The sequence below is a fragment of the Lynx rufus genome, unplaced genomic scaffold (genome assembly GCF_022079265.1).
Source record: "Lynx rufus isolate CCGP_SWC_20201006 ecotype Redwood Valley unplaced genomic scaffold, mLynRuf1.p SCAF_3, whole genome shotgun sequence".
Lineage (NCBI taxonomy): Eukaryota > Metazoa > Chordata > Mammalia > Carnivora > Felidae > Lynx > Lynx rufus.
The window spans coordinates 109,114,159-109,136,948 of NW_025814845.1; positions in this window are offsets into that span (position 1 = coordinate 109,114,159).

The window sequence follows — 22,790 nt, forward strand, 5'->3', positions numbered from 1 at the left end:
AGATTTGAGACTAGTTGATTGCCTTCCAGTCTCAGCTCTCTGATGAGTTCAAGATTTCTTTTTACCTGATTTCTTATTTTTAATGTGGGAATACACTCTCTAGCTATTACATTCTAAGTAGAAGCCAGAAGTGCCGACTTCTTTTAATTAGGCCAGCATAAACTTGATACTGAAATAACATTAAACAGAAAAGAAATCATACTTCTAACTCTGTTATACACATAGATGCAAAATTACAACACAAAATTCTTACGAATAGAATACAGCAACAGACAAGGAAAGAAAAGCATTTTGAAGACAAAAAAAAAACAGGAAAAACACTAAAAAAATATGTATTATTATGTGAAAGATCTTTGTATTGTAAATTCCAATTAAATTTTGAGATAAGTAAATAAATTCTAAATAAATGAAGGATATACTGTGTTCCCTAATTATGAGATTCTATATTGGAAATATATGAATTCTCCCCAATCCGATCTATAGATTAGGGAGGTATGTATATGAGTATAACTTAACAAACATGTTTTTAAAATTACTATGGAAATAAGAAGAATCAAGAATAAATAAGAAAATCCTGAAAAACAGTGGGGAACTAGACATTTTAAAATGAGAGGGATAAAGAGAGTTGTATCACGATCCCAGATTTTAAGATATAATACAGAGCTATAGTAATCACAACAGTATGGTACCAGCACAAAAATAGACACATAGATCAATGGAAGAGAATAGAGAGCTCAAAGATATACTTTTCCTTATGCGGATAATTAATCTATGATAAAGGGAGTAAAATATACAACAGAGAAAAGACAGTCTTTTGAATAAATGGTGTTGGAAAAACTGAAAAACTATATGCAAAAGATAAAAACAGACAACTCTCTTATACCATGCACACACACACACACACACACACACAAAACCCTTAAAATGGATTAAAGATCTAAATTTGAGGCTTGAAACTATAAAATTCTTACAAGAAAACAGAGACAGCAATCTCTTGGACCCTGGCTTGGCAACGTGTTTTTAGATATGTCTCCTCAGGCAAGGGAAACAAATTCAAAAATGAACTATTGAGATTGCACCAAAATTAGAAGTTTCTACATAGCAAAGGAAATGATCAACAAAGCAAAAAGTTAACCTACTGGGGCACCTGGGTGGCTCATTCGGTTGGGCGGCTGACTTCAGCCCAGGTCATGATCTCCTGGTCTTTGACTTTGAGCCCCACATTGGGCTCTGTGCTGACAGCTTGGAGCCTGGAGCCTGCTTCAGATTCTGTGTCTCCCTCTCTCTCTCTGCCCCTTCCCTGCTTGCTCTTTGTCACTCTCTCTCTCTCTCTCTCTCTCTCAAAAATAATAAACATTAAAAAAAATTTAAAAAAAAGTAACCTACTGAATGGGAGAAGATATTTACAAACGATATATCCAATAAGGGGTTAATACCCAAAATATATGAAGAAATTATTATACTATTCAACACCAAGAAAATAAATAATTTGATTAAAAAATGGGCAGAATACCTGAATAGACCAAAGACACACAGATGGCCAACAAACACATGAAAAGATACTCAGCATCACTAATCATTAGGGCAATGCAAATGAAAACAACAATGAGATATTACTTCATACCTGTCAGAATGGCTGGTATAGGTGAAGAGGATTAAGAAGCACAACCAGTCAGTTATTAAATGGTCACTGACATGAAAAGCAAAGCATAGGGAATATAGTCAATAATACCGTAATAATGTATGGTGACAGATGGTGACTGCACTTATCACAGTGAGCATTGAGTAATACGTCGAATTGTTGAATCACTATGTTGTACACCTGAAACTAATATAACACTGTATTTCAACTGTTCCTCAAAAATATATATTTAAAAATATTTAGTCTTATCTATGTGCTTGATCTTAAGAAATATGTAAAGTATAAGTGCTCTCCAATATGTTATTGCATTTACCAATAACTAAAGAAACACATTACTTTTCCCACCCATATCATTATTGAAATTACTAGTTGCTGTGTAGTAAATATACATATTTTAAATGCAAAAAATCAATAAGACAATCCCGAAACAGAGAGAAAAGCTAGGTATTTTAAAATATGGGTTATGAAGACCTATTGTAAAGCTACAATAATTAACACTTTGTGATGCGGTATTAGCGTGGAATGAGAAATTCCCTAATTTCTATTAGAAAAATAGACTAATAAAAGTCCGTTAATAGCTCACATATATATGGTCACCCGATTTGCAATAAATGTGACAATGCAGTGCAAAAATGGTAGGATGGACATTTTAATAAAAAAGCTTGTTGGGGCACCTCGGTGGCTCAGTCTGTTGGGCTTCCGACTTTGGCTCAGGTCATGATCTTATGGTTTGTGAGTTCGAGCCCCACGTTGGGCTCTGTTCTGTCAGCTCAGAGCCTGGGGCTTGCTTTGGATTCTGTCTCCCTCTCTTTGCCCCTCTCCTGCTCACACTCGGTGTCTCTCTCTCTCTCTCTCTAAAAAATAAACATTAAAGATTGTTTTTAAAAGAAAGCTTGTCAATTAACTCTTCATTTGAAAAGCATCTATTAATTTGTACCTATTACAGTACACAAGACAAAATTTGATTAACTCTATATTCTTATATGAGGGGTAAAACTATAAAGCTTTGATAAGAAAATATATGAGATCATCATCACAGCCTGAGAATAGACAATAATTTTTTAGACACGTAACCACTAAAGAATTTTTTAGAAAGATTCATTTGGCTATATGAAATGGAAATTTTACTTGTTATCAAAAGACAATCCTGATAATAAAATGGATTCCATAGAATGAAAAAAGATAATGGTAGCACATACTTTTGACAATGGACTAAAAACCAAACTAAGTAAAAAACTTTTAATATGCCAATTAAAAGTAAGTAAAAGAAAGAAAGCCAATCTAAAATAATAATCAGACAAAGCCATAAAAAGAACATATTAGGGGATGTCCAGATGAATAATAGGAATAAGAGAAGGTGCTCAGCATTATTATTAAATAAATGTACATTAAGACCACAATACAATATCATTACATATATAGTGGAATTGCTAAACTGAAAAAAAATAGACAATATTAAGTAGACACAAGGACGTAGAATACTCTGAAATTTCATTTCTTTGTGGTCGGGGTGACACTATTTGCACACTTGGAAAATTAATTGACAACACTTATTTTACATGTACACACCTGTAATGCAGAATTTCTGTTCCTAGGTTCATACCTGCTGTAGTCTGAGTCCTCTGGAAGCCAACAGTAATATGGAGTTTAGGGTGGAAATAAAATTTGGGGTGTAAGAAGAACATGACAGTTAATTCTTATTGGATAAAGCGGAAGGGAGCAGACTTGGGTTGAGGCAAAGGTTGAGCTGTAAAGAAAGTCCAACAAAGTCTGGACCAATCCATGGAAAGCTCTGGAAGGAGAAGTTCCTGAGAAAATTTGCTAATGACAGCCTGAAATGACCCAGGCCTCGATACAGTCTTCATATGCTCACCTCACTCAGTTACCAGATGCAGGCTTCTCAAAAACAATGTAATGGCAGGCAAGGCAGCTCTCTGTACTGGGGGCAACCAGGAAGGAGGCGACAGCTGGTAGTTGTTTGCTGACCAAAGACCTTGCAGATGGCAGCACATTCTTCCTGAATATGAACTGGTGTATCTCAGTGTCTATCACAATATTTAACAGAAACACACATAAATATTTACATACACACACACACACACACACACACACACACACACAAACTAGTAAAATAATAAAATGACACTGTACATAATGGCTAAAAACTGAATACCAGAAAAATGTCCAATGAGGGAATGAAACACATACGACTTTTAAAAACATAACATTGTGGGGCGCCTGGGTGGTGCAGTCGGTTAAGCGTCCGACTTCAGCCAGGTCATGATCTCGCGGTCCGAGAGTTCGAGCCCCGCGTCAGGCTCTGGGCTGATGGCTCAGAGCCTGGAGCCTGCTTCCGATTCTGTGTCTCCCTCTCTCTCTGCCCCTCCCCCGTTCATGCTCTGTCTCTCTCTGTCCCAAAAATAAATAAACGTTGAAAAAACAAATTAAAAAAAATAAATAAATAAAAAATAAAAACATAACATTGACATAAGTTCCAGACACAGAAAGTAAATTACGTGTGAATCCATTTATAGAAAACTCAAAAACAGAATAACCTTTCTCATTAAGAGGTTGACATTGGGAAAATTGGTTGCTGGAAATGGGTAGATTTTTTTTTTCATTCTGGCAATGTTTTACACTTTGATTTGGGAGCTGGTTATCTTAGTGCATTTACATTATGAAAATGCATTGAGCTATGCATTTATTTTTGCTGTACTTCTTAACATTTTATTTTATTTCAAACACTTGTAGTAGGTGAAATAATTTTACAATGAACATCAATATTCCCATCACTCCTATTGTACCATTAACAGTTTATATATTTAGATTTTAATTTTGTGTGAATTTTTCATAATAAAACATCTTTTAAATCACAATGTCCATGATATTTTGTATTGCCTTTTATAGATTAGGCATACATTATATTCTTCTTTAAAATTTAGTATCACACTTTTTGCACTGCTGGTGGGAATGCAAACTTGCAAACTGGTGCAACCACCCTAGAAAACATCATGGAGATTGCTCAAAAATTAAAAATAGAGCTACCCAGCAATTGCACTACTAGGTATTTATCCAAATAGAACAAAATGCGTATTCAAAGGGGCACATGCACCCCAATATCTATAGCAGTACTATCAACAATAGTCAAATTATGGAAAGAGCCCAAATGTCCATCAACTGACAAATGGATAAAGGAGATATGGTATAAATATACAATGGAAAATTACTTACCTATCAAAAAGGATGAAATCTTGCCATTTGCAACAATGTGGATGGAACTAGAATGTATTATGCTAAGTAAAATAAGTCAGTCATAGAAAGATAAATATCATCTGATTTCACTCCTATGTGGAATTTAAGAAACAAACAGATGAACATAAGGGAAGGGAAAGAAAAAGAAGGTAAAAACAGAGAGGGTGGTAAACCATGAGACTCTTTTTTTTTTAACATGAAATTTATTCTCAAATTGGTTTCCATACAACACCGGGGCTCATCCCAACAGGTGTCCTCCTCAATGGCCATCACCCACCCTCCTCTCCCTCCCACCCCCATCGACCCTCAGTTTATTCTCGGTTTTTAAGAGTGTCTTATGGTTTGGCTCAATGAGACTCTTAAATACAGAGAAAAACTGAGGGTTTCTGGAGGGGAGGTGGGTGGGAAGATGAGCTACATGAGTGATGGGAATTAAGGAGGGCACTTGTTGGGATGAGCATTGGGTGTTATATGTAAGTGATGAATCACTAAATTCTAATCCTGAAACCATTATTAACACTATGTTAACTAACTTGATTTAAATAAAATTAAAAAATTAAATTTAAATTTATTATTGGTTATTACTGAATATTCTTGGGACTCTTTGATGCCTTGAGTGTTTTGTTTTGTTTTTGAGGAATATAAAGTGTCTATGTATTCATATATATGTTCCTATTCTTAATATACATATGAAGAATATATAATGTATGCATGTATACATATATATGAATATATATTAGAGATTGTGTGCATACTCACTTACACAAAGTGTAAGTCAGTAGCTTAAAGCACATGAATGTATTTTGCAAGCTACCTAACTCACTCACCCAGATATACACAGATTTTTGAGTCCGAGAATTGTTCTTCATATAACATTCTATATTGGGAATGAAATAAAATTATTTCTTGATGATCTAATTTATCAGAATGATACAAAGCTTTGGATAAATAATTCAATTTTTACAGGTGCATTAAAAATGTATTTGTGATATGATTTTTGTGAGGTGAAAGAATGTCGGAAATAATGGAATGTGACTAATCACAAGCATTGTCCCACAATGATGCCTTATTAAGTCTATTACAATATGAGAATTATTATTATATGACTGAAGGACAAATGGCTTATGATTCTGTTTCTATTACCTGGTTCTGTGCAGGAAAAAACAGATGTAAAAAAAAGGTGTTTGAAAGCTTAGTACTTAATAATAGTCAAAGGTTTTTAAAATGATGTGTATGACAGTATTATATTCTCTCTCTAGGCCTATCATGAATTTTTTCTAAGTTGTTTGTAATAGAATCAAAAGGCAGTTACCAATAATCCCCATAAATAATATAAATAATAAATTCCAGCTTAGTGAATCATGTATCATGGACAAGCACTGACTATAATATATGTATTATCTTATCCTCTCCTTTCCATTACCCTGTCAGCTTATGTGAACAAGATGCTTTAGTTCAAAGCTTCACAGTACGACTTCCTTTCTTTCAATTGCTACAGACACCCAGCTGTCCAAAGCTCTTCAATTATTTATTTATCCTTTATTTATCTATATCCCAGCAGAACAATGGCTTGCTACCACACATCTTTTCTGAGTTTGAATGATCATAAAACTCATAATATAACTTCTTGAGAGATCGGGCAAGTCTAGTTGAAAGGAGTAAGATTTTGCAGTTCAATCATAACATGCTACTGCTTTTTCAGCAAGTATTTCAAAATGTTTTTGAAATTGAAGTGATCATAAACAATTCTGAGGATTTACTTAGAGATAAAGAAGCAAATTGCAAATTATTTATTTATTTTTTAGTATTTATTTACTTTTGAGAGAGAGAGAGAGAGAGAGAGAGCAAGAAAGCAGGGGAGGGGTAAGGAGAGAGGGAGACACAGAATCCAAAGCAGGCTCCAGGCTCTTAGCTATGACCACAGAACCTGATGAGGGGCTTGAACTCATGGACTGTCAGATCATGACCTGAACCAAAGTCGGACGCTCAACCGACTGAGCCACCCAGGTGCCCCAGCAAATTGCAGATTAGACCCGATGTTTTGTTTATTTGTTTTTTTCATAGCTTTTTTTTCAACTATGTTTCAGTCTATTGACAATATTCATTGAAAATGCTCCTTCAAAACATGTACTAATATGTTTCTGACCCATGAGATATATTTATCTGTATAAAACACTGAAATTAATATATTACTTGAAAAATAAAACTGTGATATGACAAAATATCTTTTGTATGATTTTAATATTATACTTATTTTCTGTATCTAATTTTTTATTGTATCAAAAATATTGAAAAAATTAAACTTGTTTTTAGTTATAGTTTCAAAAAGATGAAAACTTGTGAATTTATAGAATCCCTTTATAGATAGTGCCAGGGACTGTATAGAATCAATTATATTTCAAAATGTAAAATATTTGAAGGATATGTCATATCGAAAATACAGCCATGGTGCTCTTTTTAAAATGAATCACAGTTTCAAACTCTAATATTCTTGAAGGCAGGTGAATAAATCATTTTCAGCTACCATGCTTAGGGACACGATTATAAATAAATAAATGGGAATAGATAGTTGTTACAATAGACTTTTTCAAAAAAGTCAACACAAACAGAGGAATTTCATTCAACTAATTGTCACAATCCATATATTGTCTCAACCTTATTTCTACTATTTCATTAATTTTATTATAACTGTGAAGATATTGGAACCAGTATCATTATATTGAAAATGTAAAGCTTGTACAGATTATTGCTAAAATCCTGACAAGCTCTTATATTGATAGTTTTATTTCAATAGCCCAATCAGTTATTGTGTTGCTTAATGACATGTTAGGTACTTGCTCATCTTATTATATTTTCTGAAGTTTGAATAAATATTAAATTGCTTTTAAGAACTTAGCTAAAGGTTTAAATTCAGCATCAGTTTTCTGCCTCTGGATATATAGCAGTAGGAGAGAAGTAAACAGTATGGAGGCTTGTGTAACATTCCTTTAAAAAACCTGGTGGTGGGGATTGATGGGTGGCTCTGTCGGTTAAGCAGGTGAAGCATTCGACACTTAATTTCTGCTCAAGTCACAATCTCAGTTCATAAATTCGAGCCCTGCATCGGGCTCTGTGCTGACAGCACGGAACCTGCTTGGGATTTTTTGATTCTCTTCCCCTCTCTCTCTGCCCCTCCTCTGCTCGTGCTCTCTTCCCCCTACCTCTCTCTCTCAAAAATAAGTAAATACATATTTAAAAAATCTGTAGTAAATTCTAAATTCATCTAGTTATAAAATGAAAGTAAGCTAATTAAGATATCATGACAGCTGGTTATCAACTAAAAGATTATGATATACAATTTCAGCACAATTATATTAAAAAATTAAAATACTCTCATATAAAATTTCTTATTAAATTTATAGTTTTATTACTTACATACGGTTGTCTTCTGATATTTAACACAATCCTTCTTATACGCAAAATCTGAATTAATTTTTTTTAACTAGAGCAACTACCTCAGACAAAGTGACACAATTCAACATTTACTATATTTCAACTCAGAAGAGAAAACACTTAAAAAATTATGAAAGCCATTATAACACCACATAAAACCATCAACATTAGAGTGTTGTGGTTAACCAATATTCATTTAATTAATTGAAAAATAAGGTCCTTAGTATTTTTTGATTGAAATGTTATTAAATATCTGTGTTTCTATTACTTACTATGATGACCAGCATCTAGGTATACCACAATACGCAGGGTACAGGTGCTTCTTTCTCTGTATATCTAATGCTACCAACTGTGTTTTAATATTGCCCTCTCCAAACTCCTCAGAGCCCTAAATGTATCAGTTATACCATTCATTCATATATCTTCAAACTTGCTTTCAGAAGTTCATTTCTTTTGGGGCACCTGGGTGGATCAGTCAGGTTAAACATCCAACTCTTGATCTGGGTTCACGTCATGCTCTCACAGTTGATGGGATCAAGTCCCACTTCAGGCTCTGTGATGACAATACTGAGCCTGCTTGGGATTCTCTCTCTACTCTCTCTCTCTCTCTCTCTCTCTCTCTGCCCTTCCCCTGGTTCGCATGTGATGTGTGCTTTCTCTCTCAAAATAAATAAATAAACTTAAAAAAAAAGAAAGAAACTCATTCATTTATTATCATTTAAAGTTTACTCAATTCGAGGATTCTGGGAAGATGGCGGCGTAGGAGGACGCTGGGCTCACCGCGCGTCCTGCTGATCACTTAGATTCCACCTACACCTGCCTAAATAACCCAGAAAACCGCCAGAGGATTAGCAGAACAGAGTCACCGGACCCAAGTGCAGACGAGAGGCCCACGGAAGAGGGTAGGAAGGGCGGCGAGGCGGTGCGCGCTCCACGGACTGGCGGGAGGGAGCCGGGGCAGAGGGGCGGCTCGCCGGCCAAGCAGAGCCCCCGAGTCCGGCTTGCAAAAGCGGAGGGGCCTGACGGACTGTGTTCCGACAGCAAGCGCTACTTAGCGTCTGGGAGGTCATAAGTTAACAGCTCTGCTCGGAAAGCGGGAAGGCTGGAGGACAAAGGGAGGGTGAGCTGCGGAGCCCCCGGACGACAGAGCTCAGTTTGGCGGGGAACAAAGGCGCTCGCCAGCGCCATCTCCCCCGCCCATCCCCCAGCCAAAATCCCAAAGGGAACCGGCTCTGGCCAGGGAAATTGCTCGCTCCGCGCGAACACCCAACTCTGTGCTTCTGCTGAGCCAAACCTCCGGCAGCGATCTGACTCCCTCCGGCTGCCACAGGGCCCCTCCTGAAGTGGATCACCTAAGGAGAAGCGAGCTAAGCCTGCCCCCCCTGCCGCCGTGCCCCTTGCCTTCCCACCCCAGCTAATACGCCAGATCCCCAGCATCACAAGCCTGGCAGTGTGCAAGTAGCCCAGACGGGCCACGCCACCCCACAGTGAATCCCGCCCCTAGGAGAGGGGAAGAGAAGGCACACACCAGTCTGACTGTGGCCCCAGTGGTGGGCTGGGGGCAGACATCAGGTCGGACTGCGGCCCCGCCCACCAACTCCGTTATACACCACAGCACAGGGGAAGTGCCCTGCAGGCCTTCACCACACCAGGGACTATCCAAAATGACCAAGCGAAAGAATTCCCCTCAGAAGAATCTCCAGGAAATAACAACAGCCAATGAGCTGATCAAAAAGGATTTAAATAATATAACAGAAAGTGAATTTAGAATAATAGTCATAAAATTAATCGCTGGGCTGGAAAACAGCATACAGGACAGCAGAGAATCTCTTGCTACAGACATCAGGGGACTAAGGAACAGTCACGAGGAGCTGAAAAACGCTTTAAAGGAAATGGAAAACAAAATGCAAACCACCACGGCTCGGATGGAAGAGGCAGAGGAGAGAATAGGTGAACTAGAAGATAAAGTTATGGAAAAAGAGGAAGCTGAGAAAAAGAGAGATAAAAAAAATCCAGGAGTATGAGGGGAAAATTAGAGAACTAAGTGATACACTAAAAAGAAATAATATACGCATAATTGGTATCCCAGAGGAGGAAGAGAGAGGGAAAGGTGCTGAAGGGGTACTTGAAGAAATCATAGCTGAGAACTTCCCTGAACTGGGGAAGGAAAAAGGCATTGAAATCCAAGAGGCACAGAGAACTCCCTTCAGACGTAACTTGAATCGATCTTCTGCACGACATATCATAGTGAAACTGGCAAAATACAAGGATAAAGAGAAAATTCTGAAAGCAGCAAGGGGTAAACGTGCCCTCACATATGAAGGGAGACCTATAAGACTCGTGACTGATCTCTCTTTTGAAACTTGGCAGGCCAGAAAGAATTGGCACGAGATTTTCAGGGTGCTAGACAGCAAAAATATGCAGCCGAGAATCCTTTATCCAGCAAGTCTGTCATTTAGAATAGAAGGAGAGATAAAGGTCTTCCCAAACAAACAAAAACTGAAGGAATTTGTCACCACTAAACCAGCCCTACAAGAGATCCTAAGGGGGACCCTGTGAGACAAAGTACCAGAGACATCACTACAAGCATAAAACAGACAGACATCACAATGACTCTAAACGCGTATCTTTCTATAATAACACTGAATGTAAATGGATTAAATGCGCCAACCAAAAGACATAGGGTATCAGAATGGATAAAAAAACAAGACCCATCTATTTGCTGTCTACAAGAGACTCATTTTAGACCTGAGGACACCTTTAGATTCAGAGTGAGGGGATGGAGAACTATTTATCATGCTACTGGAAGCCAGAAGAAAGCTGGAGTAGCCATACTTATATCAGACAAACTAGACTTTAGATTAAAGGCTGTAACAAGAGATGAAGAAGGACATTATATAATAGTTACAGGGTCTATCCATCAGGAAGAGCTAACAATTATAAATGTCTATGCGCCGAACACCGGAGCCCCCAAATATATAAAACAATTACTCATAAACATAAGCAACCTTATTGATAAGAATGTGATAATTGCTGGGGACTTTAACACCCCACTTACAGAAATGGATAGATCATCTAGACACACGGTCAATAAAGAAACAAGGGCCCTGAATGAGACACTGGATCAGATGGACTTGACAGATATATTTAGAACTCTGCATCCCAAAGCAACAGAATATACTTTCTTCTCGAGTGCACATGGAACATTCTCCAAGATAGATCATATACTGGGTCACAAAACAGCCCTTCATAAGTTTACAAGAATTGAAATTATACCATGCATACTTTCAGACCACAATGCTATGAAGCTTGAAATCAACCACAGGGAAAAGTCTGGAAAACCTCCAAAAGCATGGAGGTTAAAGAATACCCTACTAACGAATGAGTGGGTCAACCAGGCAATTAGAGAAGAAATCAAAAAATATATGGAAACAAACGAAAATGAAAATACAACAATCCAAACGCTTTGGGACGCAGCGAAGGCAGTCCTGAGAGGAAAATACATTGCAATCCAGGCCTATCTCAAGAAACAAGAAAAATCCCAAATACAAAATCTAACAGCACACCTAAAGGAAATAGAAGCAGAACAGCAAAGGCAGCCTAAACCCAGCAGAAGAAGAGAAATAATAAAGATCAGAGCAGAAATAAACAATATAGAATCTAAAAAGACTGTAGAGCAGATCAACGAAACCAAGAGTTGGTTTTTTGAAAAAATAAACAAAATTGACAAACCTCTAGCCAGGCTTCTCAAAAAGAAAAGGGAGATGACCCAAATAGATAAAATCATGAATGAAAATGGAATTATTACAACCAATCCCTCAGAGATACAAACAATTATCAGGGAATACTATGAAAAATTATATGCCAACAAATTGGACAACCTGGAAGAAATGGACAAATTCCTGAACACCCACACTCTTCCAAAACTCAATCAGGAGGAAATAGAAAGCTTGAACAGACCCATAACCAGCGAAGAAATTGAATCGGTTATCAAAAATCTCCCAACAAATAAGAGTCCAGGAACAGATGGCTTCCCAGGGGAGTTCTACCAGACATTTAAAGCAGAGATAATACCTATCCTTCTCAAGCTATTCCAAGAAATAGAAAGGGAAGGAAAACTTCCAGACTCATTCTATGAAGCCAGTATTACTTTGATTCCTAAACCAGACAGAGACCCAGTAAAAAAAGAGAACTACAGGCCAATATCCCTGATGAATATGGATGCCAAAATTCTCAAGAAGATACTAGCAAATCGAATTCAACAGCATAGAAAAAGAATTATTCACCATGATCAAGTGGGATTCATTCCTGGGATGCAGGGCTGGTTCAACATTCGCAAATCAATCAACGTGATACATCACATTAACAAAAAAAAAGAGAAGAACCATATGATCCTGTCAATCGATGCAGAAAAGGCCTTTGACAAAATCCAGCACCCTTTCTTAATAAAAACCCTTGAGAAAGTCGGGATAGAAGGAACATACTTAAAGATCATAAAAGCCATTTATGAAAAGCCCACAGCTAACATCATCCTCAACGGGAAAAAACTGAGAGCTTTTTCCCTGAGATCAGGAACACGACAGGGATGCCCACTCTCACCGTTGTTGTTTAACATAGTGCTGGAAGTTCTAGCATCAGCAATCAGACAACAAAAGGAAATCAAAGGCATCAAAATTGGCAAAGATGAAGTCAAGCTTTCGCTTTTTGCAGATGACATGATATTATACATGGAAAATCCGATAGACTCCACCAAAAGTCTGCTAGAACTGATACATGAATTCAGCAAAGTTGCAGGATACAAAATCAATGTACAGAAATCAGTTGCATTCTTATACACTAACAATGAAGCAACAGAAAGACAAGTAAAGAAACTGATCCCATTCACAATTGCACCAAGAAGCATAAAATACCTAGGAATAAATCTAACCAAAGATGTAAAGGATCTGTATGCTGAAAACTATAGAAAGCTTATGAAGGTAATTGAAGAAGATTTAAAGAAATGGAAAGACATTCCCTGCTCATGGATTGGAAAAATAAATATTGTCAAAATGTCAATACTACCCAAAGCTATCTACACATTCAATGCAATCCCAATCAAAATTGCACCAGCATTCTTCTCGAAACTAGAACAAGCAATCCTAAAATTCATATGGAACCACAAAAGGCCCCGAATAGCCAAAGGAATTTTGAAGAAGAAGACCAAAGCAGGAGGCATCACAATCCCAGACTTCAGCCTCTACTACAAAGCTGTCATCATCAAGACAGCATGGTATTGGCACAAAAACAGACACACAGACCAATGGAATAGAATAGAAACCCCAGAACTAGACCCACAAACATATGGCCAACTCATCTTTGACAAAGCAGGAAAGAACATCCAATGGAAAAAAGACAGCCTCTTTAACAAATGGTGCTGGGAGAACTGGACAGCAACATGCAGAAGGTTGAAACTAGACCACTTTCTCACACCATTTACAAAAATAAACTCAAAATGGATAAAGGACCTAAATGTGAGACAGGAAACCATCAGAACCTTAGAGGAGAAAGCAGGAAAAGACCTCTCTGACCTCAGCCGTAGCAATCTCTTCCTTGACACATCCCCAAAGGCAAGGGAATTAAAAGCAAAAGTGAATTACTGGGACCTTATGAAGATAAAAAGCTTCTGCACAGCAAAGGAAACAACCAACAAAACTAAAAGGCAACCAACGGAATGGGAAAAGATATTTGCAAATGACATATCGGACAAAGGGCTAGTATCTAAAATCTATAAAGAGCTCACCAAACTCCACACCCGAAAAACAAATAACCCAGTGAAGAAATGGGCAGAAAACATGAATAGACACTTCTCTAAAGAAGACATCCAGATGGCCAACAGGCACATGAAAAGATGTTCAGCGTCGCTCCTTATCAGGGAAATACAAATCAAAACCACACTCAGGTATCACCTCACGCCAGTCAGAGTGGCCAAAATGAACAAATCAGGAGACTATAGATGCTGGCGAGGATGTGGAGAAACGGGAACCCTCTTGCACTGTTGGTGGGAATGCAAATTGGTGCAGCTGCTCTGGAAAGCAGTGTGGAGGTTCCTCAGAAAATTAAAAATAGACCTACCCTATGACCCAGCAATAGCACTGCTAGGAATTTACCCAAGGGATACAGGAGTGCTGATGCATAGGGGCACTTGTACCCCAATGTTCATAGCAGCACTCTCAACAATAGCCAAATTATGGAAAGAGCCTAAATGTCCATCAACTGATGAATGGATAAAGAAATTGTGGTTTATATACACAATGGAATACTACGTGGCAATGAGAAAAAATGAAGTCTGGCCTTTTGTAGCAACGTGGATGGAACTGGAGAGTGTGATGCTAAGTGAAATAAGCCATACAGAGAAAGACAGATACCATATGGTTTCACTCTTATGTGGATCCTGAGAAACTTAACAGGAACCCATGGGGGAGGGGAAGGAAAAAAAAAAAAAAAAAGGACGTTAGAGTGGGAGAGAGCCAAAGCATAAGAGACTGTTAAAAACTGAGAACAAACTGAGGGTTGATGGGGGGTGGGAGGGAGGGGCGGGTGGGTGATGGGTATTGAGGAGGGCACCTTTTGGGATGAGCACTGGGTGTTGTATGGAAACCAATTTGTCAATAAACTTCATATAAAAAAAATAAAAATTAAAAAAAAATAAATAAAGTTTACTCAATTCTGTACTCTTATCACACACACACACACACACACACACACACACACACACTACTTTCTCATTCCTACATGTTGTTAAGCTAATGCCTGGTCTTCAATAGATTGTTTTTTTCTTAAATGTTTCTTAAGGGTTATCAAAGGTAACATTTTATTCCCTATTCTAACTATCATTTTGGAACTATCTTTCATTTCCCTTCATTTCTGTAGACCTTCTTCCCTTGCCTTCAGTGATACCACACTTGACTCAGGCATTGTCCCATGATAGGGAAGAATGTCGTCTCTGGAATCAGATTAACTGGATGTGAATCCAGCTTCATCAATTCCTTGCTGCTAATCATATTGAAAAGTTCGTTAACTTCTCTTTGCCTTAGTTTTCTCATTTTCAAATTAAGGATAACAATAGCGTATACATCACTGGCTATCTCTATAGAGTAAATTTAATGTATGAAAAGCAAAGGAAAAAACATTTGTTATGGTTAAATGAACTGACCCCATGTAAAGTCCTTCAATCTTTGTCTCACACATAATCTCAATCAGAGTTTCTTGATATTACTGCTTATAGTATTATTACTGTCATTCCTTTCAGTCATCTTTGTCTTAAGATTTCAATGTAAAGCTACTATTTCTTCACGTAATCCTAATTTTGCTTCTAATTTTCTGATATATTTATCAAATAATTACACACTAGACATTTTTTTCTTCTCTTGAATATCATACAGGAATTTCTCAATAAGACCAAACTGCAATTTATTAATTGATATATATATTATATATAATATTCATATATGGTAATGTATATATACATATAAAATATATAATATATAATTCTCTTTTCTTTCCATCTCCAAATTAGCAACATTTTGGTTTAGCCATAAAAGAATCTTAAACCTAGATTATTACAGTGATAATACTGAAAGGTACTGTCTTCCCAATACATTTTCACAGAGAATCCCAAGTGTTGAAAATTACATAGTTAACTTTAATCATTGCATCACTTTTCTTTAAATCTTTAAAAGCTCCCCAGGACAAAATCTACATTCTTCATCATGAAAGAAAAAGCTTTATGGCTTGCCCTTACTAAAATACGTAGTTCACATTCCCTGTCCTCCTCTTAATTCTATACTCTAGTTATACTTTTTGCCACCATGATGTGCCATTTTCTCTTTTTTATGATTTTTGTGGTTGATATTTCTTTCTTTCCTAGACTGTGCTCTCAAACCTCCTGAAATTCAGGATTAAGTTATGTTCCTATACTCAGTACTAATGAATTTTGCCTAACTCACTACTCATTGATAAATTATTTTAATCATAAATCTACTTGCCATTTTCTCTAATCTTTAAACACTTTAATTTGTGCATCCTGAAAGTACCTGGCATGTAGTAAATATTTAATATATGTGAGAAATGATTCATAGCTTAAGAGCACTGATTTATGCTTGCCATATCAAATTAGCCAAACAAGTTGCGGATAATAAAAAGTAATCACTGGGGTTTGTGAGGAGTGATAGCTGCATGAATATATGGTAGAACAGATTCAGGCAGTTAGTATGGTAGGAACTGAAATTATTGAATGGAAATTATGAATTATGGATATGAATGGAATTATGAATATATGGAAATTATTGAATTGAAAGCTCACCTACTCAGTGGAGGTGAGAACTACATTCAGAATTTATTTTGTGGTATTGACATTGAAGTATAATAAGTGGCAGAAGAGAAGAGGAATAAGTCGGGGAAAGACAAGTACCATATGATTTCACTCATATGTGGAAACAAAACAGATAAACATAGGCAAAGGGAAGAAATAAGAAAAAAAAAAAAACAGAGAGGAAGGCAAACCATAAGAGACTTTTAACTATAGCGAACAAATAGGGTTGAGGAGGGAGTTGGGTGGGGGAGGGGATAAGTGGGTGATGGGGATTAAGGAGGCACTGGTTGTGATGAGTACTGGTTATTATATGTAAGTGATGAATCACTAAATTCCACACCTGAAACCAATTTTACTGTATACGTTAGCCAATTGGAATTTAAATAAAAACTTTAAAAAAATCAACATATGGCCAACAGGGTCCAACATACAGAACTAACCTTCATGATGTTACTGTCAGTTGTTTGACTTCAGACTCACAAAAAGAAAACCAAAGCTTCATTAAACCAATCTGTGATATGTTATAAATAAATCATGGCAATGGTCTGGCAACACATAACAAAACCTTTAAGTAGGTAATAATTTTTAAAATATGAGTGATCTTTAACCAGTAACATAAAAACTGGGAACTTATCATAAAAGCATAATTATTGTGGGCAGCTGGGTAGCTGAGTCGGATGAGCATCCAACTCTTGATTTTGGGTCAGGTCACGATCTCACGGTTCACGGGATCGACCCCTGCATTCTGCTCTGCCCTGAGCATGCTTAAGATTCTCTCTCTCTCCTCTTCTGCCCCTTTTCCCTGCCCATGCTCTCTCTCTCTCAATTAAAAAAAATAGTAATTATTATTAATTAATATGCCAACTTAGCTTTAAGAATGTTCACCTTAGCAGTTTATCAAAAATCTAAAAAATGGGAAAAAATACATTTTCTGAAAACAATAGAATATTCCTATAAAAAAACTTTGTATGACTTATGGAAAAACACTTAATAACTTGAAAAGCCATTACCATTAGACGGAGAAAACAGATTTTATATACATATGGTCATATATGTAGTACATACATATGCTTACATATATTAAACATATATATGGGAGAAAAAATACCAAGTGGCAGAAGATATGGTAAATTAGAGAAAACATTTACTTAATAAAGACTGTTTTCAGTTTCCAGATTCTATTTCTAATTGTGCCTTTTCCCTGAGAAAGTTGTTTACCCTCTCTGAAAATTAGCTTGACTAATATATATTAATAGTCATAGTTAATAGTATTATATATGGTAATACCAAGACAATATGATGTAGCATCAACTTGTTGAAGGTTATAAAAAAATTATAGGGTTTCCATAGTCCAGATGCTAAGATACTTCACTTTTGACATTAAGCTCAGTATGGGCAAAAAATTTGATGCTAAGTGTAGATTTGGTCAGTGATCAAAAATCATTCTTATATTTAACATTAATAATATTTTAAGACTCAACTATTTTTGAAGTTATCTTCATGAAATTACATAGCTATTTCCAACTGTAAGTTTAAAAAAAAAACATCTATTTGATTTATATTGGCTTGGGAAACAACAACCTAATTAGATTTACATAATTTCAAGTTATGAATCTTCAAGAATGCTCAGGTGAAGGCATACAGGCAGAATTTGTGCAGTTCTGGATCACCTCTAAATTTAAAAAAAAAGGTAATTATTTAAAATACTCCTTCTGTTACTTTTCTTCAAAAGTTTGTGCTCACGCTTATAATCTCTAAGGGCACACTAAGGACACAGTAAGTTTCTAAGGTCACACCAATGTTGTCTCCAGTATTCCCCCCAACCTTTTGTCAGAAGTTCTCACTGGCTGACCTCTATCAATTTCATATTTAATCCATGGGGGATGAAATCAACTTCTCATTTACTCACAGACTTTTCGGATGAAGTACACATTTACCACATACATTATTTTCATTTAGGAGTTATTGTGATGCTTTTCCTTCTATATCCCAAGATCCTTGGTCGAGTTTTTTTTCTTATTTGTGTTGCTGTCTATTAAATGCATTTTTTTTTAAGCGAGGGCACTGATACCTTGAAACTAATAATTTAGAATATAGAAAACTACATTTTAATACTACTTTGAATATTTTTCTAATGACAGTTTGTCAGTTTATTTTGTTGTTTTTGTGGGCCTCTGATGACAACCACTATTTTGTTTAGATATACCTTTTTTTTTTGTAATAAAAATAAGTCAGAAACTAAGCAGATCCTGAGGATAAATGGTATTTTAATTATTGTCTAGTTCTCTGATCTTGACCTGCTTATTTCTATTGCTGTCTCTTAAATATAACCTGATATTTCTTTTAAACTTTCTCGTAAAGGTGTTGTTATTTTTTTGCACTTCGGGCTCTGTTGAATCTAAAGATAGCATTTTTCATTTTCTCAACAACTTTAATGTACCTATGAAATCAAGTTCTGATAATACTAAAAAGCAATCATTTACTTATGGTCAGAAAATCCTTACAGGTACAATATTACTTCCAATCCACTTAATATTTCTTAAGTGAAATCATAGATTCACATGCATTTTATAAGATAATAATACAGAGGTTCAGTATATGCAAATCAATAAATGTGGTATCACATCAATAGAATGAAATATAAAAGTCATGTGATCATCACAACAGATACAGAAAAGCATTTGACAAAATACAACATCCTTTCATGACAAAAACTCTTAACAAATAGGATATAGAAGATAGCTCAACATAATAAGGGCCACAGATAACAAGCCCATAGCTGATATAGGCAACCATAAAAGGTTGAAAGCTTTTCCTTTAAGATCAGAGACAAAACAAAGGTGCTCACTCTCACCATTTCTATTCAACTTAGTAATGGAAGTCCTAGCTAAGGTAATTAAACAGAAAAATAAATGAGAAAGGAAAAATTAAAATTGTCTCTGTTTGTGAAGACACAATTTTATATAGAAAACTCTTGAGGTAGGTACTTAAACTATTGATTTGAGACCTTTTCATCATTTCTAATTTAAGCATTTAGTGCTATAAATTTTCTTTCCAATATTGCTTCAGCTGCACCCCACATATCTTGATTTGTTGTATCTTTCTTTCCATTCATTTCTATACATTTTTGAATTTCATTTGAGGATTTATATTTTGTCCATAGATTATTTGAAACTGTGCTGTTTAATTTAATTTTGTGTTTAGAAAACCCCAGTTGTCTCTATGTTACTGATTTTTTTAAGTTTATTTATTATTTTGAGAGAGTGAGAGCATGAGCAGGGCAAGTGCAGAGGGAGAGGGAAAGAGTGAGAAGCCCAAGCAGGTTCCATGTGGTCAGTGCAGAGCCTCATGTGGGGCTCTGACTCCCAAACCACAAGATCATGACCTGAGTCGAAATCCAGATTTGGGGTGGCCTGGGTGGCTCGGTGGGTTGAGCGTCCAACTTCGGCACAGGCATGATCTTGCAGTACAAGGGTTCAAGCTCCACGCCTGGTTCTGTGCTAACAGCTCAAAGCCTGAAGACTGCTTCAGATTTTGTGTCTCCCTCATTCTCTGCCTCTCCCCTGCTTGTGCTCTGTCTCTGTCTGTCTCTCTAAAAAATAAATTAAAACATTAAAAAAATTTAGAAACCAAGAGTTGGTAGCTTAACTGACTGAGCCATTCAGGTGCCCCCCTGTTACTGATTTCTAATTTCATTCCAGTATGGTCAAGAACGTACTCTGTGTGATATCAATTATTTAAAATTTGTCAGGGTTTGTTTAATGGCCAAAGTAATTATCTATTTTGGTAAATATTCCATGGGCACCTGAAAAAAATTATATTCTGCTGTTATTGTATGCATGTACACACACAATACACTTACACATAATTAATATATATGTGCCTATGTATAATCCTGTTGGTTTTGATTGTGTTGTTCAGATCTCCTATGTGCTTGCTGTTGCTAATTTCTTTGTCCAAAGTTCTATTAGTTGCTGAAAGAGGGCCGTAAAATCCACAACTATAATTGTGAGTTTGTCTATTTCTTCTTTCAATTCAAATTTTCTTCGTGTATTTTGACACCTTGTCATTTAGTGCACACACATTTAGAACTGTTATGTTCCTTGGTGGACTGATCCTTTTATCACTAGTAAAGTTTGTCTTTGTAGCAATATTCTTTGCTCGAAGGTCTAGATTATCAAATATTATGTCAGATATTAATATAGCCACTACTTCCTTTCCTTTTTTTTGGCAAATGTTTCCCTGATATATATATATATATATATATATATTTTTTTTTTTTTGCCATTATTTTACTCACAAGCTGCCTATGTCATTGGATGTGCAATGAACTTCTTGTAAGCAGTATAAAATTGAGCTATGCTTTTATCTGTGTGATCAATTTCTTGTTTGGTTGGTGTATTTTCACCATTTACATTTTAGGGTAGTTATTAATATGTTAGAATTTAAATCTGACATTTGCTATTCTTACTTATTTTTTCCTCAGCCTTTCATTTTTCTGTTTCTTTTCTACTTTCCCACCGCACTTCCATCTTAATTTACTCAGTCTTTGAATATATCTACTTTATAAATTCTATGCTCTGGGACTTTTGATGTACTTAATTGATTATGTTATTCTGGGCATTATAATATATGTAAGTGAGTTTTAAAACATTTATTTGTTTTAAGTCATCTCCATACTGAACATGGAACTCAAACTCACAACCCTGAGATCAAGAGCTGCATGCTTTTCCAACAGAACCAGTCAGGCATCCCTATCACATATGTGATTTATAAGTCTGCAAATATAAATGTTTTACCATTTTGATTAAAGTGTGGAAGACCTGTGTATATTGATGCCCCTTTATATTCTTCACTTCTAAATATCATTACCTTGAATTCTAGATGGGATTACAATTTTTGTTTCAATCACCAAATATGAATTTTAATACTCACTAAGAAAGGGATATCTATTATATGCACCCATTCTTATACCATTGTTATTTCTTCCTTCCTTCCTAAGGTTCTACAATACTTTGTTTCTTCAGTTCCTTTTTACTTGAAGAAAAGCTTTTAGCCAGCATGTAAGGGTAAGTCTGCTAGCAACAAATTATTTTTTTTGTGATGGCTGAAAATATTTTTTAATGTATTTAACATTTTGATTTATTTTTGAGAGACAGAGCACGAGCAGGGGAGGGGCAGTGAGAGAGGGAGAAACAGAATCCTAAGCAGGCTCCAGGCTTTGAGCTGTCAGCACAGAGCCCGATGCAGAACTTGAAATCATGAACCATGAGACCATGACCTGAGCCAAAGTCGGACGCTTAACCAACTGAGCTACTCAGGCGCCCCATCTGAAAATTATTAACCTTTCATTCATAAAGCATAGTTTTACCACATATGAAACTCACATTTGATAGTTATTTCCTTTCAGCACTTGAAATATATTGTGTCACTTCTTTCTAATCTGTATTGATTCATGTAAGAAAAAGTTGGGGATCCTGGATGATTCAGCGGTTGAGAGTCTGACTCTTGATTTTGGCTCAGGTCATGATCCCAGGGTCATGGGATCGAGCCCCGTGTCAGGCTCCATGAGCCTGCTTAAGATTCTCTGTCTCCCTCTTCCCACCCACCCACCCCTCCCCCCAAAAGAAAAGAAATCTACTGTCACTTGATTTTTTGTTTTTTAGGTACTTGAATTTTTAGGTTTGATTCTTTTGCGAAATTTGGAATTTTTTTCAGACATTATATCTTTAAATACTCTTTCAGCCTCTTTCCATTTTCCCCTCTCTTCTGGTACCAATATAACAGGATGTTGAATCTTTTGTTGCTGCCCCATGCATCCCTGAATCTGTGTGCATCTTATTGATCCCTCTAGTTTATCTCTGATATTCAAAGTGGTTAAATTCTATTATTCTGCTCTCGTGTTCATTGATTTTATCATCTGTCATCTCCATGCTGCTATTGACCCCATTCAGCAACTTTAAATTTCTGTTTCTGTCATACTTATTTCTGTAATTGTCATGTGGTTCTTTTGCGTAACCTATTTTTTGGCTGATAATTTCTACTTTTGTCAATTTTTAAATTTCATCACTTACTTGTAATTGATGTTGAAACATTTTTTTGTGTGTGATGGCT